General features: G+C 43.3%; 1 protein-coding gene across 1 annotated transcript in view; it reads left to right on the top strand.

Annotated features, from left to right (window-relative positions):
• Window positions 1–25,449, top strand: part of Uxs1 (UDP-glucuronate decarboxylase 1) — a 96,989-nt gene that overhangs the window by 5,449 nt on the left and 66,091 nt on the right. The window lies entirely within an intron of this gene.

Below are 25,449 nucleotides of genomic sequence, written 5' to 3'. Positions count from 1 at the left end.
ACTCTCCAGATCTACAAACTACAGCACTACCATATTCTGATATAGAATTGCTTAGACCAGTTTTTTATTTCTAAGTTTTATTATCTTAAAGTATAGCTCTACTTTCTTAAATCATCCTCATCTTTGTATTTATTTGTATTCTTCCAGGGTTTTTTTTATTTTGTTTTTTGCTATTGTTTATCACTTAGAATCATTCTCTTCTGTTCTCTGAATTAAAAAAAAAAATGTGGTCCTTGCTTCATGGTTGTATTCTCCTAATGATAGTTTTGTTTGCTGACTTTTTTTCTGAATAGTCTCTCTCCTCCAGGTTGCTTTCTCCCTTACTGAGTATCCTCAGATAGTCTTTCCTGTTCTAATAGTGGGAGGCCCCTAGAGATGATGAAGAACGCCCGATGACTGTGAGCTTCGCCATTTCTTGTTGAAGCCTTCCGATCTCATGCTGTAGTTCCTCCTGGGTTGTCATGACCAGACTCTCCCCAGCTTCTGCTGGATGGGGTGGTCTGGCTGTCCACATCCTGAAGCTCAGTGGGGAGAGGACTGCAGGCCTGTGCAGCACCCTCCTTATCCCAATTGGACTGGGGCTCCTGGATCCAGAGAGGAAAGTGTTGGTCTTCTGTCAGGGCAGGACCTAGACCTGGAAGTTTGTCCTACTTCTTAGATTTATTTGAAAGTCATACTCCTTGTCTTAGCTGCCTTCTCATCTCATGCAGGTGTGCCAGGCTACACCAGTTCTTGCCCCTTTGTGGGTGTGAATTAGCTGTTCCGATTGCTCACTTGGGTCCTGTCTTCTCTCTTTGCCCTTATCCATGTTCTTTCCACCCTCCAGCAACATTTGGGGGCTAGCTTTCCTTCTTCCTGTTCACAGATTTATTCCTTAAACAAGAACAAAAAAATTAAAGGAAAAAGAAAGTTCTGACATTCTGTAGAGTTAAGGAGCCATTATCTTTTCACCTTCAGCTCTCGAAAGCTGGACTTGTGACATCCAGTAAAATTCTTGAACTTTTTGGTGTATCATGGGGTTTTTATTGTAAGGACATCTTAGTTGGGTATCTTTCTTTCCTGTCACTGTTATTCTGCTGAAAAGAAAAGACATAAAACCCCAAAATCATATAAAAGAGTGTCATATGCATTAACTTTGTGCTTATGAACACAGATTGCAGACTTCTTTGTGTTTGGGATGTTTGTTACTATATGATTTTGTCCTTTATATATATTCCTCACCCACCTGACCAGAGGCCACCCTCACAAATTCACTCAAGAAACATTTCCTGACTGGTTGCCGTGGAAGATAAGCAGTGAGTGAGACATTGTCATGATGCCGGCAGACTCTAGGGAGAAAATAGCCAAAAACAAACTACATCAGTGATGTGTCCAGTCTCACCTGAGTGTGAGAATCAGTGGTTGCATGTGAAACTTGGAAATGTTTTGATCCTTCAACATTTGAGTTTGGAAAATTTCATACCCATTTTCTGCCCTTTCTTTATTTTATTTTATTTTTATTTTTTTAGTTGTAGATGTACACGTACTTTTATTTTATTTATTTATTTTTCTGTGGTGCTAAGGATCGAACCCAGTGCCTCATACTTGGTAGGCAAGTGCCGAACAACTGAGCCACAACCCCAGCCCTCTGCCCTTTCTTTTGAAAAAGAATTTAGTGAATACCCAGACACCCTCCACCTAGATTCACTAGTCGTTTACATTTGCTACATTTGCTTTTTCTCTCACTCTTTTTGTATATGTATTTCATGTGTACTTTTTTGGTTGAAATGATTGAAAGTTAGAGTCATAACACTTTAAAGATTTTAACATATGAACCTGAAGAATAAAAGCATTCTTCATTACCATTATAGCACCCTAAAAATCAACATAAATAATATCATCTAAGATATAGTCCATATTTCCTCCATTTATAGCATAAAAATCTTTTGTAGCCTTTCTGTGTTTTTTGTTTCGTTTTTATCATTTCAAATCTAGTGTCCAGTCAAGATTTACATGTTGCATTTCATTTGGTTGCTATGTCTCTTAAGTTTCTTCAGCTATAATATTGTTTTTTTTTCCTCCAGAACATTTACTTAAAAAAAAAAAGAAAAACCCAGTTCAGTTGTCCTAAAAATATCCTGCATTCTATATTTATCTGATTGTTTCCTTGTCATCAAATCTGGCTAAATATTTCTTATAATAATGAACACTGTATCCTGGGATGTGCGATGTTGTGGTGTTTTGTTTTACAAGACTACTGTTCACAGTGCTTGATTTGAGGCCCTGGAAGGGGTGGCCTGCATGTTGCCTCCGTGTGTGTGTGTGTGTGTGTGTGTGTGTGTGTGTGTTTACTGGGAATTGAAGCCCGGCTCACTACTGCTGAGCTATATCCCCAGCCTAGCCTTAGTTTGACCAGACTCTGGATAGGTTGCCCTGGCTGGCCTCCAACTTAAGTCCTTCTGCTTCACTGTCCCTAGTAGCAGGAATCACAGGTGTCACCACCATGCCCACTACACTGCTTCATTTTAAAGGTGCGTTTCCCAGTACTTAGTCTGCATGGCGATTCTTCAGACTGTGTGTGTCTTCTCCAGTTAGGGCCTTCGACATCATTGACAGTCCTTGCCTGGACCACTTTTTATATCGGACATTGCAACTGGTGATTTTCAGATCCTTTGACCTTTACTGTCGTTCTTCTGAAAAGAACTTTCTTTCCCTCCCTTTTCTCTCACTTTCTATTTTGGTTTCTTGTAGCTGCAGGGTGTGTCCCAAACCTGGGGGCTTTAGAACAAGAGGAATCTGCTCTCACAGTTCTAGAGGTCAGAGTCCAGTCAAAGCTGGCAGGACTGCATGTACTCCCTGTAAGGCTCTTTATGGCTCCAGGTGACCCTTCCGTATGCCTGCATCACTTCAGTCTCTGTCCCTGCGTTGTTCACATGGCCTCCTCATCCTCCCTCTGTGAGATCTTTACAAATTCCAGTAGAAACCAGGCGTGGAATTTTGAATTTGGGTCTCTCCTAGGCTGATGCTATGCAGCTCCATCCTTTTTTGTGAGGTTGGGCAGTGGCAGAGAGCTCGGCTCCCAGTCAGCCCATAGACTCCTGCAGCGTGCAGTGTGACTGACTGGCATGTGCCAGAAATAAGTTGGAGTAAACGCATTTTCAGTTTATGATCATCTATCATGATGTAACACCACTAGAAGTTGAGGAGCACTTGTAGTTTCAGAATCACTACATCAATTCCACTGTCAATAACAAACTTAAGAAAATTTAGGATTTCTTTGTCATTCTTTTTGTCCTTAGGCTACATTGCTTTAAGGATATGCAGTTAGATATTGTGTCCAAAAGTTAACTGAAATATTCTTTCTATGCCTGATACAAGTTAGGTTCATTTTAGTTTTTTGTTTGGGTTCAGTTTTAGGGTTTGCTTTGTTGTTTCTCATTGTTTAAAATATGTAAACCATTGGTTCAAAAGTTAATACTCAGATGTCTCTCACTGCAGTCTCTTGCATCCCTGCTTTTTTTCTTTCTTTGTTTTAAACAACCCATATTTTACTTTGCAAATATAGGCATGAGTCTGTATCTGTACATCTTTTATCCAGAAGAAAATAGCGTGCTGTATAGACAATTTTGCATCTCTTTTTTTTTTTCTGCTCAGGATGTTGTAGACATAGCCTTCCTTCTTTTCTCACCTAAATCAAAATCCTATGAGTGTGGACTGAATTTTACTGGACAGATCTTCTAAGAAAGGGAATTCAAGTATTTCCAAACATTTTGCTATGATAAATACTGTTACAGTAAAGAGACTTCTGCTCAGGCTCCCATCAACCATGTTTAAGGTCCTCTTTTTTCCTCCCTCCCCAACAAAATGTAGTGACAAATTTTACATTTTCACCTGTGTGAAAAATAGTATCCCTTGTGTTTTGATTTGTGTTTTTCTTTCTGTGAATGAACTTAATCATCTTTTTAAATATTTAAGGGTTATTAGTAGGTCTTTTTTCCTGAACTGCTCATATTTTTGTCCATTTTTCTTTTGAGTCTTTGGTCTTAATTTTTAAGAACTCCTTACCTGGGGATGTGAAGTGTGCATTGTGATGTCAGTTGCAATGAGTTTCTTAAGCCTGGTGTGGTCAAATATCACACACACAAAGAAAAGTCTGGTCTCCTTGTCTTCTGTATTCATGAAAGGTGCCCATTTTGATCACCCCTGAGTTAAAGCAAATGAGGTGCCGGAGCCTGAAGCTCTCGACAGCCCCAGGATGGGGTTGGTCACTGCAGTGATTACATGATCAGAAGGTTGGAACGTCAGCTTCAGTACCAAACTCCAGAAAAGGGTGTGTAGTGCTGAAGACTGAGCTCTTGAAAACCTGAACAGTAAGTTTTGAGGAACTTGCAGTTTGCTGGTGAACCTGCTGGAAGATGTCGTGCTCAGAGAGGACCTGGAAGCTCTGCGCCCTTCCTCTGACCTCCTCCTAGGCTTCTCTCCCATCATCCTAGGCGTGGCATCCATTGAGTTTTCTCCAGAGTTGTAGTCTTTATTTTAAAAACCTGATAATCATAAATAAAGTGTTTTCTTAAATTCTGTGAATTATTCTAGCAATTTTTTGAACCCAAGAATGATGAGAATTCCTGAATTGTATCTGGTTGGTCAGAAGTGCCTGAAGCCTGGGACTAGTAGTTGGCCATAGTGGGGGCTGTCCTATAGGTTAGAGCCCTTAGCTTGAGCCTGCACTCCATATGGTTGGTATCAGATTGTGGGTATGGGAAAAGCCCACACGGTTGGTAAAAGGAGTGTTCTGTGGTAGAACCTGGACTTAGGACCTGGGAATCTTCATTTTCAACAATTTTCCTATTTCCCCATGTAGTTCTTAAGAACTGGTCAAAGTAAATTGCCCAATACTGTGACAGAAAGGAGATCCTGAACTTTGAAGGAAGGGGATACTCTTGAGGCAGCTGGCATTGAGGGGGCATTTTATGGCTCAATAGGGACTGGACAGTGAAGGGGAGTCAAGGGCAGGCAGCAGGAATCCTTGGGGCCTATAAAGTACAATGTGAAGTCTGACTCCATACTTGATTGAGTGAGGTGAATAAATATTCAGTGAGAATTTACGTGTGAGAAAGGAAAGTCTGATGAACATACATACCCTAAGAATTAGGGCAGGACAAAATATAATGAATTGTGCATTTGGGGGGTGTCCCATTTAACTTGAATATTATGCTTTCCTCTGTACATTCATCTGTTTGAGATATGCTGGTGACTTAGCTCTGGCATATGATGCTGCTGTATAGGTCAGTGCTGTGGTCTGAATGTTTTTGTTCCCATCCAGATTCATATGTTCAAATCCTCACCCTCAAGGTGATGGATTAGGAAGATGGGGCATTGAGAGGTGATCAGGTCAGAGTGTGGAGCTCTTAGGAATGGGACTGATACCCAAAGAGCTCCTTGCTCTTTCTCTCATGTGAGGACCAAGCAAAAAGATGTCATCCATGAACCAGTGTGCAGGCCCTCGTAGGCCACCTAATCTGCTGCTGCCTTGTTTTTGGACTTCCCAGCCTCCAGAGCTAGGAGAAATGAATTTCTGTTGTGTGTGAGCCACACAGTCTATGATACTTTGTTACAGTGGCCTAAACCAAGAAGTCGAGAGCATGTCTGTGGTGAAGATGCAGGACTTTCCTGAAGAGGTGTTCCTTCATAGGTGAAGCCAGTTCCCCAGTTCTCCCTGCATGTTGAACCCACATTGCATGCCTCCTCCAAGTGTCTTTTCTTGATTTATATACTACAGATGTCATGATTTGTAGGTTTCACCTGAGGAAAAAAATGCTCAGGTTTAGCTCTTTTTGGAAAGGGTGGTTTCACTTGTCCTGATTGAGCTGCCCAGTAACGTAGGGTGAGCCGTCTGCCTTGCTGGGGCTTCTAGGTTTTCTTAGGCCTTGCAAGCAAGAATAACTTTTAAAAAATACTATGCAGACCTGAAAGAATTTATGTAAAGACACGATAGCTCTAACTGACTGCCTCATGGGAAAAGAAGACACATGGGTTTTATAAAGTCACCTGTGAGAGGAAGGGATTCCCAGGCAGGAAGCACGCTGACAGCCACCGAATGGGAGTGGTTCTGACATGCCCATTGCTTTAAAAGGTGAGGAGTGAAATTAATTTGAAATTAATCTGTCAGTTTCTTTAGAGTTGTTCTAACCAAGATAAATAACTGAAGTAAAGCAACAACAAAAAAAACATTTGAACTTCTAAAAAGTAGTCTTTTTTCAGAGGGAGTCTAAATGTGCTAAAAAAATGAAAATCATTTTCAGGGTGGTGAAATCTTAGAGTGTTATCCATGGTGTCTTTGAATGTTTTTATAGCAGTTTCAGAAACTGGAAACAAAACATGCTGGTTCTAAGTTGACTGTACATACTGCAGTACGTAGTGCCTGGCTTTCATTTATTTGTTTAAAGGTCCTACAGGCAGCTGGGTTGTATCAGCAGCAGGAGATTAGAGGTGTCGGACAGCAGAGTTGTAATAAGTAAAAGAATCTGAATAATCTGATTCTCATCCAGGGAGTCAGTGGTAGTTCCTGTGGAAATGTTGTGGGGTGTGGATAAAGGATCCTCATGGTGGGACTCTCAGCAATTCTCATAAGGGAACAAATCAGAATCTTTCTTCCTCTTAGTTTCTTTGCTGTTGTTTAGAATTTGACTAGAATTCATCTTAATTACCTAAAAGACAAATATTTCTCTCCCTAGTCTTCAGTGCAGTGATACTCCCCCACCCGCTCCAGGCCTTTTCTGTCCTCCTTAGATTGACTTCCCTTGCCTGTGTCCCTGACCCCAACCCCCGCTACCCTTGTAGATGATGAATGCTGCTCTGTCCTTGGGCAGAGGAATGACCTCTGCAGTCACCTTGATGTCCTGCAGTGAGGAGTTGCAGGGGGGTGCCTTCTGCATTTTTTAGATGGGAAGACTGAGGCACAGCACATTTAAGTCCCTGCCCCAGGTCTCAGTCTGACTGCAGTGATTTTGTGATACCACTTCAAGACTGTTCCTATCCCATTTGTTGCATGGATTAAGCTTTTTCTTTTAATTGTGGCAAAATGCACACAATATAAAATTTACCATTTTAATAACTTCTTTTTTTAAACGGGGAATCGAACCCAGACCTTGCTCATGCTAAGCATGTACTTTATTACTAACCTATACCCCAGTCTTTATTTTAACCACTTTTTAAATGTATGGTTCAGTAGTGCTAAGTACATTCACACTGTTTTACAACCAATCTCCAGAACTATTTTACCTTCCCCAGCTGGTGGGCTGCTGGTACTTCTCTCCCCTAGCCCAGGCAACCATTTTACTTTCTATGAATTCACCACTGTAGGGACCTCATATTAATATTAGTGGAATTATGCATATTTGTTCCTTTTGTGGCTGGCTTATTTCACTTAGCATAATGTCTTCAGAGTTCCTCCATGTTGTGATATGTATCAGAATTTTCTTCTTAAGGCTAACTAATGTTCCACTGTATGTGCATACCACATTTCTACTCATTCATCTGACCATGGATATTTGAGTTACGTCCACCTTTCGACTATTGAGAATAATGCCGCATGGTGCACAAATACCTCTTCAAGACCCTGCTTTCAGTTCTGTTGGGTACAAACCCAGAAGTGGAATTACTGGAGCACATGGTAATTCTGTGTTTAATTTTCTGAATTAACTATCATACTGTTTTGCACAGCACCTGCCCACCTCCTTTGTATCTCTCCACCCTTATGTGTCTTCCATTCTCTCTCTCACCTGTAACCCACCCACCTCTTCAGTCTCCTCACTCCCCACTCACAGCCTCTTCTCTTCTCCACTTATCCCCTTACTCTTAGTCTCACTCTGTCCCTTTTTTCTCTCTGATTTGCATTCATACTTGTAGACTCTGCCTTCGCCCTCCCTGCACCCTTTTACCTTCACCAGCAGTCCAAATCCTTGCCAACATGTGTTATCTTTATTTTATTCTCTTATTATACTAGCTATCCTAATGGGTATGAGCTGGGCATATAAACTTTTCATGAGACATGTCTTGAAAGAAATGTTACTTTGAGGCAGTCCTCAGTGGGGTGCTTACAAGATGGTTGGGGCGGGTGGAAGAAATATAGACATCTGTATCCTTGGGTTCAACCAGGCATGGATTGAAGATATTAAAATAATTATATCTGTACTGAAAATGCACAGGCTTTTTTCTTGTCATTAGTTTCTAAACAAGAATAAATAAATGCTGTTTACCTAGCATTTACATTGTACTAGGTGTGATAAGTTCAGGCAGAATGAATAGGTTCTATGCAAATATTGTGCCATTTTACAAAAGGGACTTGAGCACTTGTAGATTTTGCTATGGAGGAGGAGTGTCAGTTGGGAACTGATCCCCCACAGATACCAAGGGGAAACTGTGTTTTGGTGGATCAAGATTGGAGATGTTTCCTGCCTTGTCCTTTTCCTGGTGAGTGGTCCAGTAGCCTCTTGTTCCCTTCTCCCTCCTTCCCTATAGCACTAAGGTGGCTAATGGTGGCACGGTGTAGTGGTCACAGGTCTGCCATTTTGTCTGCATTGAAAGCCCCAAAACCTCAGTTTCCCCAGTTTAGGTGATTGGAACATTCCTCTGACTGAGCCCTATTGGTCTTTTAGGCTGCAGTGTGCTATGTCTGCAAGAGCTTCATGCACCTATCCCATGTGCTTAGCCTGGCACTGCCCTGCCATGCCCCACTGTCACTGACTCCCCCCGAGCCCTCCCAAGGCACCTGCCCACCTCCCTCGTATCTCTCCACCCTTATGTGCCCTCCATTCTCTCTTCCACCTGTAACCACCCACCTCTTCAGCCTCCTCACTCCCCACTCACAGCCTCTTCTCTTCTCTACTTACCCCCTCACTCAGTCTCACTCTGTCCCTTTTTCTAACTCTCTTGTAGACTCTCCCTCGTCCTCTGAGAACCTGGCGACAGGCAGGCAGGGCACATTAGACTGACCTCCAGGAACAGCATGTCACAAGGTCTGACCATGCGGATGACTACACCACCATGGAGAATAAGCCTAGAGCACCATCCCCGTTGGAGTGCAGAAAGCCGCCAACAGTCAGCCCATGGTCTCAGGTCGCGCCCCTGAGTACTGGGGATAGGAGGTAGACCTCCTAGATCCCTCCCCTTTTTCTTTCCCTCTCTGCCACTTTTGAATACAAAATGAAAAGGCTGACCTCAACCATCATTCAACATTTTAAAGTTCCATTTTAAAAAATTACCAAATAATGTGCAAATAGGAAAGTAAGGTGCTTGCTCAGTGTGGAAAGACTAGATTGAAGTGCAAAGAAGATTTTTAAAATCACAGTAGTCATCATCTGTGTGTATTAAAATGTCTTTCAACTCCAAAATAGTGCATTTCTTTATTTAGGCAGATCTCTCTCTTTGATACTCAGGAAGGTTTTGTAATTTCTTTCATGTAGGTTTGTACCTTTTTGTGTGATGTTTATTTCCATCAACCTTTTGCATGAGTGATCTACTTAAAGATTCAGTATCAGTTACTAAGAAAACTTCAATAGTAAGCAACAAAATTAGGTCCCAAGCCATAATCTGTTTTTTAAGCAGATTTCTCCTTTACTTTTTATTCTCATCTTTAATGTATCTACATTTTTTCCATCTTATTCATAAATATACTGTTATTTCTAAGTGAAATTAATACAACTTTACATGTCAGGTCATATGGGGCATTCTGGCTGTGGTTCCAGGGTAGGTGGTAACCATTCCTCTCTTAGTGATACAAAGTTGTGATGTGAGATCTGACTTGGCTTTTTCCTCCTGACTGGCAGGCCTGTGCCCCCTCAGAGTAGGTTCATCAGTGGTTATTCTTAGACTTGGCAGTTGTCCATGAGAAGCCAGTGGAGGAGGAGAGGCAGCATTTGCAGTAGGACCTGCGTGGGCAGCACTTTTCTGCAGGGCTGTCACTGACTGGGCAGCTGGTGCTTGAGTGCGACCCTCTGCACAAAGGCTTGGCACGCACCCACATGCTGCCCTCGCGTTGGGAAGTGAATGGTCAGGGGACAAGAACAGGGTGCATTTCCGTATGTACCTGTCAAAATGAGGTTTCTGATGCCGTTGGAGCTCTGCTGACTGTCCTCACTCTTCTTGCTGCCCTCCTTGTCTGATGCTGGGCGGGGGAAGCTTCTCCCTTCTTCCCTTTTTCTTTATAATGATTCTATTTCCATCAAAAATCTGAAGATACGTTCATTTGGTAGCTTCAGGGAGGTCTGTTTCATTTTCTATTGTTTTGAGAAAATATTGCTACATTTCCCTAGGTTGACCTCACATCTGTATTTAAGTAGAAAAAAAAAGAAAAAGCAAAAGAAACAATGTGGCAACATTTCTTGTAGCACATCGGGTACCCATTGGTGATTTGAGAAGTCTAGGGGAGGGTAGGAAGGAGATTTCTCAGTTGTTTAACCTGTAGCTCTTTGCAGAATTAGAGTACATCTTAGCTTTTCTGAGTTGAGAAGTGGAACTGGCTGGGTTTTTGTTTGTTTGTTTGTTTGGGGATTTTTTTTTTTTAACTCTTTTTTCCTCCCCAGATTTGATGCTGTCCTGTGGTATTCAGATGGAGATTTTTAAAAAATATTTGTTTATATTTTTCTATAGTGATATCATAAGCTAGAACCTTGAGTGGTGTGTATGAATGAAACTTGTTTATAGACTTATTGTTGTCCTGTGCCATGGCAGAAAAAAAACATGATTTTTCTCAGGTAAAGATCTATGGACAGAATGAATCATTCCAGCTCCAAGAATTAGTCGTGTAATTGTTATTAATGCATGTTACACAGGAAGCTTGCTTTCTATGGGGTTGTTGCTGCCAAGTTCTAAGTTGAGTTGAGTGACCTGGGAACCAGAACACTTAGTGGTTAAGTCATTTACAGTTTGTTTGGACAGCGAGGTGCAAGAGTTATTGATGTGTGTGTGTGTGTGTGTGTGTATGTGTGTGTGCACGCGCTTGTGCGCACTGGGCATTGGAACCCAAGCCTCCTACATGCTAGGCAAGTGCTCTACCACAGAACTACAACCCCAGGCTTGAAGGAGGTCTTTCAGTGAGAGAGTTACCTCCTTCATCTGAATGGCTGCACCGAGCTTAGGTAGGTTTAGGTTATATGGTATCCTCCTGTAATTGAAAAGGTCTCCACACAGATAAGGCTGTCAGTTGAGAGAGTTTTCTTCCTTCAAAGTTATTCTTATAGTTTTCCTCAGAGAGGACAGAACTCGGTATTTAGAGCTTTCAGGTTTTACCTTAAAGCCAGCCTGTCTTGAGGTTGTAAGGTCAGTTGTGTTAAAGTTGCTTCCTTATTGCAGCTTCCACTCTCTCTAATGTCTAATGTGCAGAGTAACAGAGTGGTTAGGACAGGTACCCTGGCTTCTTTATGAAGGCAAAGCCTCCACACGGGTACAGATGAAGGGTCCAAGAGGGCATGTGAGGGCCCACACAAGATTTGGAAAGATGACAGAGACAAATCGGGGCGGGGGGGAAGAGAGGGGTCAGTATTGCAGGGAGGAGATCAACCGGATGGTGAATGGGAGATGGGGCTGGAGGGGTGGTGAGCAGGGCCTCATCACAGATAGTCCCCCAGCATCTTGCCCAGGAGGATAGGCCAGGGAGCCTTGGGGCTGGAATGCACTTGGAGAGGATGTTCCACCTGTGCCCAGTGCGTGTGGGATCCAGGAAGCACAGGGCACCCTCAGGGAGGAGAGAGCCAGGTACAGTGCTCAGGCAGCACTCTGTCATGCCGAGTGGGGTCACATCAGAGGAGGCCTGCTCCTGAGTCGTGCTTGGTCCAGCACACGTACCAGTCCTGAGAACTCCGTCAGTGCCACCCGTCAGTGCTAGCTACTACGGAGAGACCTGTTTGTGATCAAACACCGATTATTTCGTGGTTGGGAAATGCAAATGTGATAGAAGAAGACAGAAGGCACTCTGTGGGTTGGAAGACTGCACATATTAGGGTGGGGAGGGGAACCCTGGAACACCCCGTATGGAGTGTTGTGAAAAGAGAAGATGGGACAATATACATCACATTTTTTACCTTATCTCTTTACATTTTTTCATTTTTATTGGGATAATGCACAGAATACAGTGGCACACATGCATGTCTATGAAGTGCATGTCCCCAAATTTTTTGAAATTGGAAGTAGGCAGTCAAAATTGTTGGGAGAATTATCAAAATCTTTAGTAGGACAAACTCTTGAGTTTGAAATCTAGAGCAGGACAAAGCAGCTGGTAGGGAGATGTGCCACAGAGATGGCAGGGACAGAACCTTGAAGAAGGTCACCTGGTGATGTAGTGACTAGGCCGTGATGTGGGGAGGGCATATGGAAAGATGAGTCAGTCCTCTAGGGAAGAAGGGGCAGAGAAGAGGGAGAGGGACATACAGAATTGTAGTGGTGTCAGCAGCAGAGGGGTGTTGGCAGGGAGGCTTACTGAACATTGGCTTCATGTGTTCTTTGGACTGTTTTAAGAGGATGTGAGCAAGTAAGGAGGACAGAGGTGGGCCACCTGCAGCAGAGTTTCTCAGGTTTTAATGGCACCTGGAGCACTCTCCAGAACCCAGGCTTCTGATTGTGAAGCTGTCATAATCCATTCAGGCTGCTGTAAGAAAGTATCAAAGACTAGCTGGAATTTACTTCCAGGATAAAGGTGGCTGCTGATTCATTTCCTTATGAGTGCTGTCTTCCTGGCTTGCTTATGATCATCTTGTCGCTGTGTCCTGAGTAGCAGGCAAAGGATATTCTAGTGTTTCTTCCTATTCTTTTAAGTGTTCTAATCCATCCTGGGGGCCCCACCCTCATGACCTCATCTCCTCCCTGCCCCCATGTCATCACACTGGGGGATCGAATTCCAGCATATGTCCAGCAGGGACACTCATCCAGACCATGATGGGAGCCATGGGTGGACCTGAGAATCTGTTTTTGCCACAGGTTTTCAGGAGATGGCTACCACCATCTGGAGACACAGCTTGTGCATCTCTGGCTGTACCATTTGTTCTGTCCACCCACAGGGATCCTTGTGGAAGGGAATTCCCCTTATCCAGGCCTTAAGACAGAGTAGTGGATTTTCTTGAGATAGTTAAGTAACTGGTTTTGAATTTCTGGCCAATTTGAAGGATGTAACCTGATACTTTGAAAGCTGTGACATTGCCCTACCTTGACTAGACAGACCAATTCATCCTCTACAGACTTACAAGTGTATTCAAATCTCTCTTCTATGAGTTGTAGAAATTAAAGTAATGCATTGCCAATGTTTAGGAAGATCTTACATCATCTCTGCCAGACTTTCTTCTAGTATAAAGAAATATACATACATCTAGCTTTAAAATCATATGTAGTTTTAAAAAGCAAAGCATTAACTTTACATGTTATTCTCTAAGTTTTCCTTTTCACTTAGCACTGACATTTTTACCTATAAAGACTTTTTAAGGTCTGGATGTCATCTACAAACCCCAGTCTCTTGCACTTTTAATCACCTTTAAAAAGCAAGTAAATCTTGGAGTAAAACTTCTCCCTCTGATAATGTTGGTATTTTTATAGCAATATCAAACATCAAGTAAATTAAAAACAAAAGTTTTTTTAATATTTGTGTTTTTAGTTGTAGACAGACACAATGACCTTTACTTTATTTATATGTGGTGCTGAGGATCAAACTCACATGCTAGGCAAGTGCTCTACGGCTGAACAACTGCATCCCAAAAGATTTTTTTTTTTTGACTCACAGTTCTGGAGGCTGGGAACTTCAGGGTCATGGAGCCACGTGTGATGAAGGCCTTAATGTGTCGTAACATGGTACAAGGTGTCCCCTGGTGTGAGACAAAGGGACTTGCACTGGACCCACTTTATCATGAATCTATTCTGGTGATAACTAACCCACTGTTGTGATACCAACTTTAATCCATCATGAAGGCTCCGCCCTTGTGACCCATCACTTCTTAAAGTCACCTCTCCCAGCCCTGGTACTGGGAACTGAACCCAGGCATGATCTACCACTGAGCTTCATTCCCAACCCTTTTTACGTTTAATTTTAAGACAGTGTCTTACTAAGTGGCTGAGGGTGGCCTGGAACTCATGGTCCTCCTATTTTGGCCTCCTGAGCCCTTGGATCACAGGAGTGCACCACTACACCTGGCAAGGTCTCACTCCCTAGGACTGTCACAATGACAGTTCAGTTTCAACGTGAGTCAGGAGGGAACATTCCAGCCATTACAGTAGGCTTTATTAGGAAAGTCTGTGGGAAGGTGTGAGTCAAGTGATGAGGGTTTAGTAGCTGGAATCTAGGACCCACCAGCTGAGACTCTGGGGACTGCTGGTCGGTGAGTTTTGGAAAGGACTGCTCTCTCACCTTCTGGATTCTTCCCTGGAGGTCTGGACCCTGGGGTGACCAAAAGCAGAGCTGAGGCCACAAGGGGTCTTCGGTCAGTACCGTGTGCTTGAGCTTACAAAGTGTGCCAATTTCTAGAGCCTGCTCACAGTTGCCTTTTAGTCTGGGACAGTTTTCACCCTGTAGAGCTACTTAGCTGTGCTCAGGTCTGGCTCAGGAATAGGTCAGGACGAGGCAGGCTTCATTTGGGTGACTTCTGCTGTCTGATCTTTTAGTTCCTCATTCTTTTAGTCTTTTTCCTCCCATGCTAGGGATTGACCCTAGGACCTTGAACATGCTAGGCAAGTGCTCTACCACTGAGCCACAATCCAGCCCTAGTCCTTCATTCTTAGAACTGGAGACTGGAGAGCTCCCTCACTTCTGCCCATCACCTTTTTTGTGTTTGAAGAATTAGAGGCAGAATCATATCTTCTCATTTAAATCTTCTTGTCAGTTAAACTAGAATTTCAGTTCTTATTATAAGAATAATACATGTTCTTATGTGCTTCAAGAAAACATTTCGATTGTGTCCCCTCAAAGTTTATCCAGGGTGAGTCAAATATGTTCTTCTCCCAGAGTACTCACATCGTTGAGGTTCTCTGGAGGTGAGTAAGGGTGCATCTTTCCTAGGTATAAGGTCTTTTTTTGGTTCGATGGGGCAGCAGCCATGCCAGGGGTGGGGCATGTCAGGATTTCCCCAGCCCTACAGATTTGACTCTCTCCAGGCGAAGCTAAGCCTCTGTCTTGAGGGGTGCCAGTGCACTTGGTAGGAAATGCTTTGGGTGACTTGATTTAGGATGGATCTGAGTGTCCTGTCAAGAGGACTAAAGACCCAGCTCTGTTGTTCCAGTTCTGGTTATGTTTCACTGCTGAACCAACCACTTCTAAATTCCGTGTTTAAAATCTGCTCTGTTGTATTATGCTCCTTGGGTTAGGAGCTTGAAGGTGGGGTGGCTCTTTGTGTTTCCTGATGTCTAGATCCTCCATTGGGATGAATCAGCCAGCCAGGATGGAGGATTCACCTGTACATGATTTCTTCACTGCCCCAAGAACAAACTTGCTAGATACTGGCTGTTAGAATGCCCATCTGGCACCTGTCCACATTTGGTGTGGTCAGACTTTTTCCATGTTGACCGAGGGCACTAAGATAGAGTGTCCCAGCGAATGAGGCAGCAACCACAGCTCCTGGGTGTCTGTGACAGCTTTGAGAGCCACACTGTCATCTCTGATCTTCCCTGTGGTCCAGGCAGCACAAGCCCACTGGATTCAAAGGAATAACACAGAGACCTCATCCCGTGGAAAGTGTGTCAGCTAATTTTTGAACAGGTTTTCAAAGCACCATGTTTGAGGCTCCTCTGTGTAAAAAACAAGATGACACTGCAGAGCTTTGTAGGAACACTTGCAGATAGACCAAGTTACAGGTAGGTGAGGCACTGTGGTGCTGTTAAACACCCTCTGAAGAGCTGAAGAGGAACAGTAAACAGTCCAGCAGCACAATGCACAGCAGCATTGTTCTGGAACTTTGTCTACTGATCTAACTCACTTTAAATGTGCTTAAGGTACCATCTGTTTGTACAGGGTTTCTATTTCTCTAAATTAAAGTGTTCTTGCCCTGAGCAGTGGAAGGTTAGAGTCGGTATTCGTTCTCCTGAAATGGGAGTGTCTACCATCTGGAATAGCTTTGTTGCCCACCTAAGGATTTCAAGAAGGTTAGTATCACTCCGTTTTAGTTTGAGCGCATGCCATGTGGCATCAGAGGTGTGGGATTAGCTTAGAGGACAAGTCTGGAAATGAACAAGGTACTTTTCTTCCATGTAGGCGGGGGCAGCTCTGGAGCCCTCAACAGATCACACAGGACTAGGGATGAGGCCTCACTCATGGAAGGATGGCATGAGGGTGGGGGGTCACTGGCTCTCATACCTTGAGCAAGTCGCAGGACATCTGTCTGTCACTGGCTGTGAAATGGCACAAAGCTGTGACATGACCTTGTAATTAGACATCGGGCATGACAGCCCCGTGTGGGGCAGGTGTGTGGTGAGCCTCAGCGATGCTGGCACTGTAGATGCTCGCCTTGGTGTTGTCACCAGATCCCCCAGGGCTGTGGCCACCACCAGGAGGCAGGTAGCAGTCACTGTCACATTCCCTTCACCGCATTCAGCACACAGAGGACCCCTGCCCACAACGCTGGCTGACGCTGGCCTTCTGGGTTCCAGGCCTCAGTCTCTCTGTGCCTGTGGGCACTTTGTGGATCACTGTAGGGTGCCTCCAGCTGAGCTTGTCTTATTCCAGACCACGGTCTCTTCCCTTTCCAACTCTGCCCTCCTGTTCCATCTCCTGACCTCAGAGTCCTCGCCCCTGAGCCTCTGTCCCCTCAGTCCACCTTTTCCCTGGCTTCTGCTGCTCCCAGCTATGCCGAGATACAGGCTGGAGCATCTTACTGGCCTTCATCACACTCTGAACATTCGCGCCTGCTCCTCCTAACTGGAGCCCGGCTTTCTTGGAATAAAATAAAACATGGTGGTGCCCATATTTGGTTCATTGGCAAAGTCTCCAGGGAAGCCGCATGAGAAAATTCTGGCTCATCTTGACGTTGAAGCCTCTCCTACTATTGCCCTTGTACCCTCTTTCTCCAGGAGCAGGTCCTGAGCCTGGAAGTCCTCCCACCAACCTGTGTGTGCTCCCCACCACCAACCCCCATGGTCTTCACAGTTCAGTGACCTGCCTCCTCCCTGCTCCTAGGAGCCTGCTGACTGCAGCCCTTACTTCTCTGTATTTTATGTAGGTGGCTGATAGCTATTTTCTCCTCAAGAACACAAAGTCCTATGGACCACAGGCCAGGTCCAGCAACTGCTAGTTTTTGTGGGACCTAGGAACTGAGAAAGTTTTAATAATTTTTAAGTGGTTGAAAAAATGTTAAAAAGAATAATATCTCATGGCTCTTGGAAATTACATGAAATTGAAATTTCTGTGTCCTTGATGTGGTCTGGGAACACTGCCATGATTTTCCAAAATTATCAGTGTCTGTGGTCCCCTACAGAGGCAGAGTTAAGCAGTGGAGATAGGGATCATGTGTGCTTTTTAAAGCCTTAAATATTATTATCCAGCCCTTTATTTTAAAAAAGGGTTTTGGACTCTTGCCTTGGTTCAGCTATTCTTAATCATTTGAGGGAGCTGTTTATTCACTCATTCATTCATTTATTCTTTCAGCAAATGTTTAATGAGTATGTATTATGTTCATCTGTCTTGGTATTCTAGAAAATAGTGCTATATGAAAATTAGAAGATCTTTGCTACTTTGGAGCTTAATATTTTATTGGCAATAACTTGAGATCACAGATAAATAGATGTACAGGTTGAGCATCCATTCTGAAAATGAGAAATCTGAAATGTGCCAAAATCTTGAACTTTTTTGGTAGCAACATGACACTTGGTTATGCTGAACCCGCTATTTTTCACTGTATGAATGCTGTGTCGTGTTTTTACTGTCAAGTCTGTAAGTGTAAGAAAACGATTGCTCATCAGCAGCCTGTGTATTTAGACTTAGAAATGATGGAGGTGCCACACAACCCTGTCCTCCCTCTGTGGGTGACTGAAATAGTGGCACCTTAGCTCCCTAAGGATTCAGCGTGCAGAAATTTTGTTTCATGCACAAACTTATTAAAATGTTGTGTAAAATTACCTTCAGGTTGTGTTTATAAGGTAGATCTGAAACATAAATGAATTTCATGTGTAGATTTGAGTCCCATCCCCAAGATTTCTAATTATCTGCACATTCTCTAAGTATTTGCACATATTCCAAAATCTGTTCATTTCCAGTCTCAAACATCTATGTAGCCTGTACAGATGTATAGAGAAAGAGCAGGCTTAATGGGGTGGGGTGTGGAGTGGGTGGCAGTGGGGTGTTCTCACTGGTAGAACCCCAGCAGACCTTTTTTGACTAGATAACTTCTGAGTTGAGACCTGGAGAGACAGGCAGAGGAGGCAGTTGAGAGAAGTACAAATTCCCTGAGGCCGGGGTGAGGGGAGCAGGTTCAACAAGTGGGAGTCATTACAAGGGCTGAGTAGCTTGAGCCTGGAAGTGGGCAGTAAGTGGGGTGTTAGAGTGGCTGGTTCCCAGGTTGCTAGGGATGAGTGTCACCTAGGGCACTTAAAAACTGCATCTGCCAGAGCCCTCTGCAGAGATTGATTCAGTAGGTCTAAGTAAGTACACACTGGGTAGGGCCTGGTTCAGTAGGTCTAAGTAAGCACACACTGGGTAGGGCCTGGTAGACCATGCGAAGCTTTGGTTTTCTGATTGAGTTGGAGAATCAGATCCCCACTATTCCATTCCAGTCCCATTCTGAGCCAGCATCAGTCTGGAGAGCCTTTAAATGCTGAGGGGCAGCCTGGATCAGGAACCTTGGCTGTCCCACTTCACACATGTCTTGGCTCCTAGCAGGGGCTCATTCAATAAATGTCTGAATTTTTAAGGACACCTGCATTCATGCCTCTTGACTGCCCTCTCTGTTGCTTTCTATTTGAGGGGAATGCCATCTCTCTCTGCTCATCCAGTAACCCAGCGAGTCCCCTGCTCCCAGCTGGTGGTGGTCACTCGCCCTTTCACTGAAGGACATTCACAGCGTCCCCTCCACACCCCTCCAGATGCGAAGGAGGCAGGGTTTTCCTCCTGGAGTTTCAGGCACTGAGTTTGCTGGATCAGTGGCTGGTGGGTTGTTACAGGGCGGGGGCATTCTGGGAAACCCAGGACAAAGACCCCCTTTCCCTTCGAACCCTGATTCTTATGAGCAGTTCAGAAAGATTTCATTCACGTCACTCAGAGTGAGAGCGTGAGTTCATTGAAGGGATGGAAAAAGAGAAGGGGCACTCTCCTGGGAGAGAGGGTCCTCGGAGAGGAGAGGCACAGTGTGCCTGTCCTGCACTCGGTTTTATTGGGGTTCCCAGAGAAGTGTCCAGAGAGTCCTGCCCAAGTCCACCTCTTGACTTTTGACTGAGGAGGATGACATCAGACTGTCATAGCAACTTCGGTGACTGGTTCTCATTGGATTCTAAACCACAAATTCGCACAGATTTTTATGGTGAGGAGGAATTGTCCTTGTCTCCCTGAGTTTCAGAATGTTGTATGAAAAGGGAGACGAAGTTTCCCACTTTAGGTAACTTGGGTTCCCCTTAACAGCATGATCTGGGGCCTGCATTTCTCTCGCGATAACAGGGAGCTTGCTGAGGAATGTGACCTGACCACTTATGCCAGACAAGGCTGCAGTAATCGCTCCTCGGAAAAGAAAGCATGTGGGAGGTGAGCATTGCACACCCATTTTACAGAGTTATTCTCTTAAGCTCCACCATGTGCATCTGTCTGTCCCCTGTCAGGATGAGCGAGGAAGTTAGGAAAGATCAAGAAAAGAAGGTAAAGCCTTCACGGACGGAGTCCCTCGGTGGTCTGTGCTGTCTAAAAATCAGTCAGTTGACTTGAGCGCCAAGCATGCTGGTTTATGGGATGGATTGTTGTGTGAGAACAGGCCTCAGCCAGAGCACTGTTTCCTTAAGCCACACTTAGTGGAAAAGTACATGACACTTTCTGGCTTAAAAAATGACCAGAATGCCTAACAAAAACATACTAAACATCTTGCAGCATTTTTAAAAATAGATATATTTTATTTTTATTGTTAATGGACCTTTATTTTATTTATTTACTTATATGTGGTGGTGAGAATCGAACCAGTGCCTCATATGTGCCAGGCAAGTGCTCTACCACTGAGCTACAACTCCAGCCCCCATCTTGCAGCCTTTTAAAATGGACAGGTGTCAAATGGAAATGGTCGTTGTGTCCAAGCCAGCCTTGTGAAGGTTCTTCAACAGGGCAGGGGAAATGGCTTACCCCAGACCTGGACTCCCAGAGAGGAGTCTGAGCCGTCAGTGGTCTATTCTAAAACAAATGTACCTCTTAAAATTTGAAGCTTTTGTGACTTTGAATTGGTGGTTTATAATTTGTTTTGAGTCTTGAATTCGTCAGAGGACTTTTGAGAGCTGTGAACGCATGATTTTGCAACTTTTTTCAAAAGTTTTTCTCCCCTTCCTCAAAATTCCTGAAAAATTTTCAGGAATCCATGTAGACCACAGACTTCAAATTGAGAAATCATGTTCTAAAGGGATTTATCTCACAATAGCTGATTAATATTTAAGAAACCCAAGTTAGATTAAGAGAGACCACAAAGGTGTTATGTTAGCATTTTAATTTTGTCCTGTGTTGGAAAAAGATGCTCATTTCTAATTATACATGTAAAGATAACTCAGGTGTTTGCCTCAATGAAATGTGTATGTGATAAGATTTTCTTGAAACAAATTTTCCTGGACACCACAAAGTTTATATACAAACATAATAAGACCTGTGAAAATCAGTTTCTTTATTTGTATTTTTGTGGCAAGAGCCTTACCACTAACCTTCAGCCCTGGTGTCAAGAATTGTGAAAATTGATGTGCCTTCATTTGCATGTGTAGTATTTTTTAATTTATATTAAAAATTAAAATCAATTATAATATCTGGAAATCTATGCAAGGAAATTTGGATTTAAGCCCTTTGTCAATAACAGTAATTATCTCTCTTTTTTTAAAGCCACATGTTGCTTAATGATGGGGTCATGTTCTGAGAAGTATATCATTAGATGGTTTTTGTCTTTATTTGACCATTATAGCATGTACTTATAGAAATCTGGATGGAGTTAACTCAGTCACTCCATGTGACCTTTTGAAGAGTCAAGAGACTTGGTAAACATGAGATGGATGAGGCTGTTGCCATTGTAAGAAACATACCATAGTAATAAATAAACCAGAAACTTAGTTGTTTGTTGTCACTGTGAAATATTATGTTCTGTTCGTAATTGTATGTGCTGTACTTAGATGTGTCTGTCAGTGCAGTAGGTGTGTTAACACCAACATTATCAAAAGAAAAAAAAGGTCAGGGATGCCTAGAGTACGACATTACAATGGCCTTGATGTCACCGGGCGATAGAACCTTTCAGCTCCGTTGTAATTTTACAGGACCACCATTGGTATGTGCCATCTGCCGTTGACCATGGTGCTACAGTGCAACCCTTGACTGTACTTACTTTTCATGATGTTGACTCCTGGTATTATGTGTAATGGATTCAGATATTTATATTTATAGAGTATATCTCTTAGCAATTCTCAGCTGTCCCTCTGAGACACTATAAGGTGGGTCAAAATAACTCAAACAGATTGCAAAGTTCTATAAGCAAGATTAATTTTTTACCATGTTTAACTTTTAAAGTCTGTGATGAGCTACTTAACACCACCAGAGCCAGGCTCTGGAACTACAGGAAACTGCTGTGTCTCCCTCAGACCAAGTGCACTGTGTCAGGAGGCTTTGTCCTGCCTGTGTGTGCCTCTCTTCTTTTGTCTGTGCTGGGTGCTGAGCTCCTTTCTGCTCTCCAATGAGAAGCAGGCACAGCTTTTGATCATTTAAAAAGAGGTCCAAAACCCTTGACATGAAAATATTGTAAAAACAAATTGGTTATAACACTCTTGAAACTACACAGTAATAAGCAGAAGATAAATATTTGTAAGAAAAGGAACAAAATTCCGTGACATACACAACTAATTTTAGTGCTTGAATGGCATGTGCCTGGTGTTACAAATGTGAGTAAGAAAATAACTCATCTTGAAGAGGGACCTCCTGCAAACCACCAGTTAGAGCAAATGGAAAGTGGGCAGTGTGGTGACAGGGGGCCACCAGTGTCACTACGCAGGAGATGAGAGTAAGGACGCTCTCCTGAGGATGGAGTGCTCCGATGAGCTTGGCAGTGCTTGGTGGTGGCCGCTTCTGGCCCAGACATCACTGCAGAAGAGCCAAGAGGGCTGAGAGTGGTGAGTGGCTTAGGGAGGGCAGAGAGCGGGCTGCTGTGAGGTCTGATTGGGCAGGAACGGAGAACAACCGGGAAGGAGGGAGTACCTCCAGGTGGGAGCTGCAGTCTAAGAGCTGCAGACACAGATCTAGGCCTGATTCAGGTAGAGCCGGGGCCTCAGTTGCTTCCTGGAGAGTCGGCTAAGGAGGACCAGTGGGAAAGGCTCAGGGAACAGGTGTCTGGGGGGGAGGCAGCTCTTGGTTCTCTGAATGGGACTACGTGGTGACAGGACTGAGGATGTCTCAGAGACCGACATTTTAAACTGATTTGAGCAAAGGTTGAAAGAAAAAAAATAAGCCAGGAGCCATAGAATGATTTGAAAAGTCATCAAATGGTGCTGCCCACCCAGAAGGCACATTGAAGAATGATCTTTCCTGTGCACACAGTGCCATGGCCTAGCCAGAGAAGGCCTCTCCTAGTCTGTTTGGATAAGGAGCTTCATCCTAAAGCCAGAATGAGTCCATTTATTTGAAATGTACCCATCTATTTAAGAAAAAGTTCCTGTGAGTCAACAACAGGTGCCTCCCCTGTGATCTCTGGGCTCTGTCAGGTGGTGACAGTGCCTGTGCCTGAGGTGAGGACTGACCCAGTGTTCACAGGGGTCTAGGAGGAGACAGAACAGGGTAACAGGTGCGTGGAGATTAGCAAAAAATCTCTCCCCTCCTTTTTTAAAAGCAAGGCAAATTCCTAAATCCAAGAAGAAACAAACAATTTCTCATGTCAGCATTTAAACTCAGGTTTTTGAGAATTTCTGTTTTCCAGGGTATTTTAACGGTGCAGGTTAGGCTGTGTTAAAGGGTCGGCCACCAGCCAGTGCCGTGGTTGGGAGGTGAATCCTCATTCCTGCGGGGAGGGATGATGGGTCATTGGGGTATTAGGACCCCACCCCTTTCCTCTCTCCCTTGCTTCCTGTTGGCCGTGAGGTGAACAGCTTTGCCAAGTGCTTCCTGCCACGGTGCTCTTCCTTACCACAGGCCCAAAGAAGCAGAGTCACGCGACCAAGGACTGAAACTATGAACCACAATGAACCTTTTCTCTCCTAAGTTGTTTATCTCAGGCATTTTATTTTAATAAAATAAAATAATGGGAAACTTACTAGCATACTTTATACATATATTTTCATCATATATATTCATGCTGTCATAAGAGAATTAATATGTGTAGAGGCTCAGAAAATGACACCCCAGAGTATAGTGCTTTGGTATGCTAAGTATTTTGAATACTGGACATTGGAAGGCCTTAGAAGCAGACTTCAAACCAAGCTCTCTCTGCCCTCCTATCTCTTGCTTCCACAGAACCAAGTCATAGAAACTAAAGTCCTGTTTCCCCAAAGTCAGCCGTAGAGTCTGAAAAGAGTCCTCTTACCTTCCCAGACTTTTCTGTCTCAGAGCTGGCTGTTAAGAGAGTCTCTGACCTACCTTGTCTAATAGTAGGTCCTCAGACCTCCATCTCAGAAGGGGGTCCTGCTGCATTCCCAGGAAGAAGGAATACCGCACAGAGGGGCCCAGAAGAACCTGGCCAGACAGATTCAGTCCAGCCTTGCTGGACTCCCTGGCATCATCACTGTTAGCCACACCTTGTCCAGTCACATCTTTACAGAGCTGCTTCTGCTTCTCCATCTGAAGCATAAAATAGACATTTTCCTTTATGTCTTTGGGTCTCTATTTTGAAGGCTTTCACGTCTTATAAAACTGTGGTTGAATATGCATGTTTTGCTTTTCTCTGTGAACCTGTTATAAGAGTGTTGACTGAGACCCTTGTGATGGGTAGGAAAGGGACCAGCCCCTTCCCCTACACAGGTTACCGTATCGTCGCATATGCTTACCCTTTCAGGTTGCCTTGAATGACTCTACTGTACAGTAATTTGTATAGGAGGTTCCAGTTGTGGGGCTTTGGGATTTATTCCTTTTTTTGTGTGGGTAAGTTTATATTTTTGTGAAGATGACTTTCCTGCTTCTATACTTATTTCCTGAGAATAGTACATCATCCAAAAAAAATACTTTTTTTTAATGAATAATAATTCTAGTATAGCTTTTTAATTTTCTCCCATTTCTTGCTTCTTTACCACTTGTTTAGTTATTTATTGCTATATTTTCTATTAATAGTTCCTCCTCTGAAGAAAGATGTGCTTTTATGGAATCAATTACATTCCCCTCTTGACAATGGGAATTTCTTATTGGGGATGACTTTGGACACTGAATTCTATTCAGTAAACATTTACTAACCCATACTAAATGCCAGAGATGTTAATGTGACGATGCCTAGGGTTATTAGTTACTAGTCTCAAGGCCTTCCCAAATGCAAAAACTTCCCATCCCTATGGCATTTGTATTTGCTCTCTATTCAGCTCCTGCACCTGGAATCATCTAAGAGTACCAGGTACGTTGTAGGCATGCAGTATCTGGTCAGAGACCAAATTGGAATGCATATAAAGTATTAAGACAGGGCTGGGATTGTGGCTTAGCGGTAGAGTGCTTGCCTTGCATGGGCGGGACCCGGGTTCGATCCTCAGCACCACATAAAAATAAAGGCATTGTGTTGTGTCCATCTACACCTAAAAAATAAATACTTTTTTAAAAAAGTATTAAGACAGACCATGTATGTATTCATGGCAAAAAGTGTCTATGAAATAAATAATGTTCTGCTCACTAATTTAAGGTGATTTCTCATGGTTTAGTATGGTTCAGTATCCCTTATTTCAAATAATTAGGACCAGCACTGTTTCATATTTGGGATTTTGAGGGATGTTATTTTGGAATATTTGCATATACATAATGGAATGGAACCCAACTCCAAACATGAAATTTATGGTTCCCTAGACATGTAACCTGAAGGTAATTTTATGTAGTATCTAATGATTTTGTGGATAAAGCAGTATTTCATGGTAATGGAATTTCCCACTTTTGTCATATCAGGGCTCAAAAAGTTATAATTTGGGGACATTTCAGGTTTTGTATTTTCAGATTCAGAATGCTCATTCGTATTTTATTTATTTTTTTTAATTTTATTTATTTATTTATTTATTTTTGGTTGTAGATGGACACAATATTTTTTTTTCTTTTAAGTTGTAGTTGGACACAACACCTTTATTTCACTTATTTTTGTATGGAGTGCTGAGTATCAAACCCAGGGCCTCTCACATGTGCGG

This window comes from Callospermophilus lateralis, chromosome 14 (assembly GCF_048772815.1).
Source record: "Callospermophilus lateralis isolate mCalLat2 chromosome 14, mCalLat2.hap1, whole genome shotgun sequence".
Lineage (NCBI taxonomy): Eukaryota > Metazoa > Chordata > Mammalia > Rodentia > Sciuridae > Callospermophilus > Callospermophilus lateralis.
This window is presented reverse-complemented; position numbering and strand designations above follow the sequence as displayed.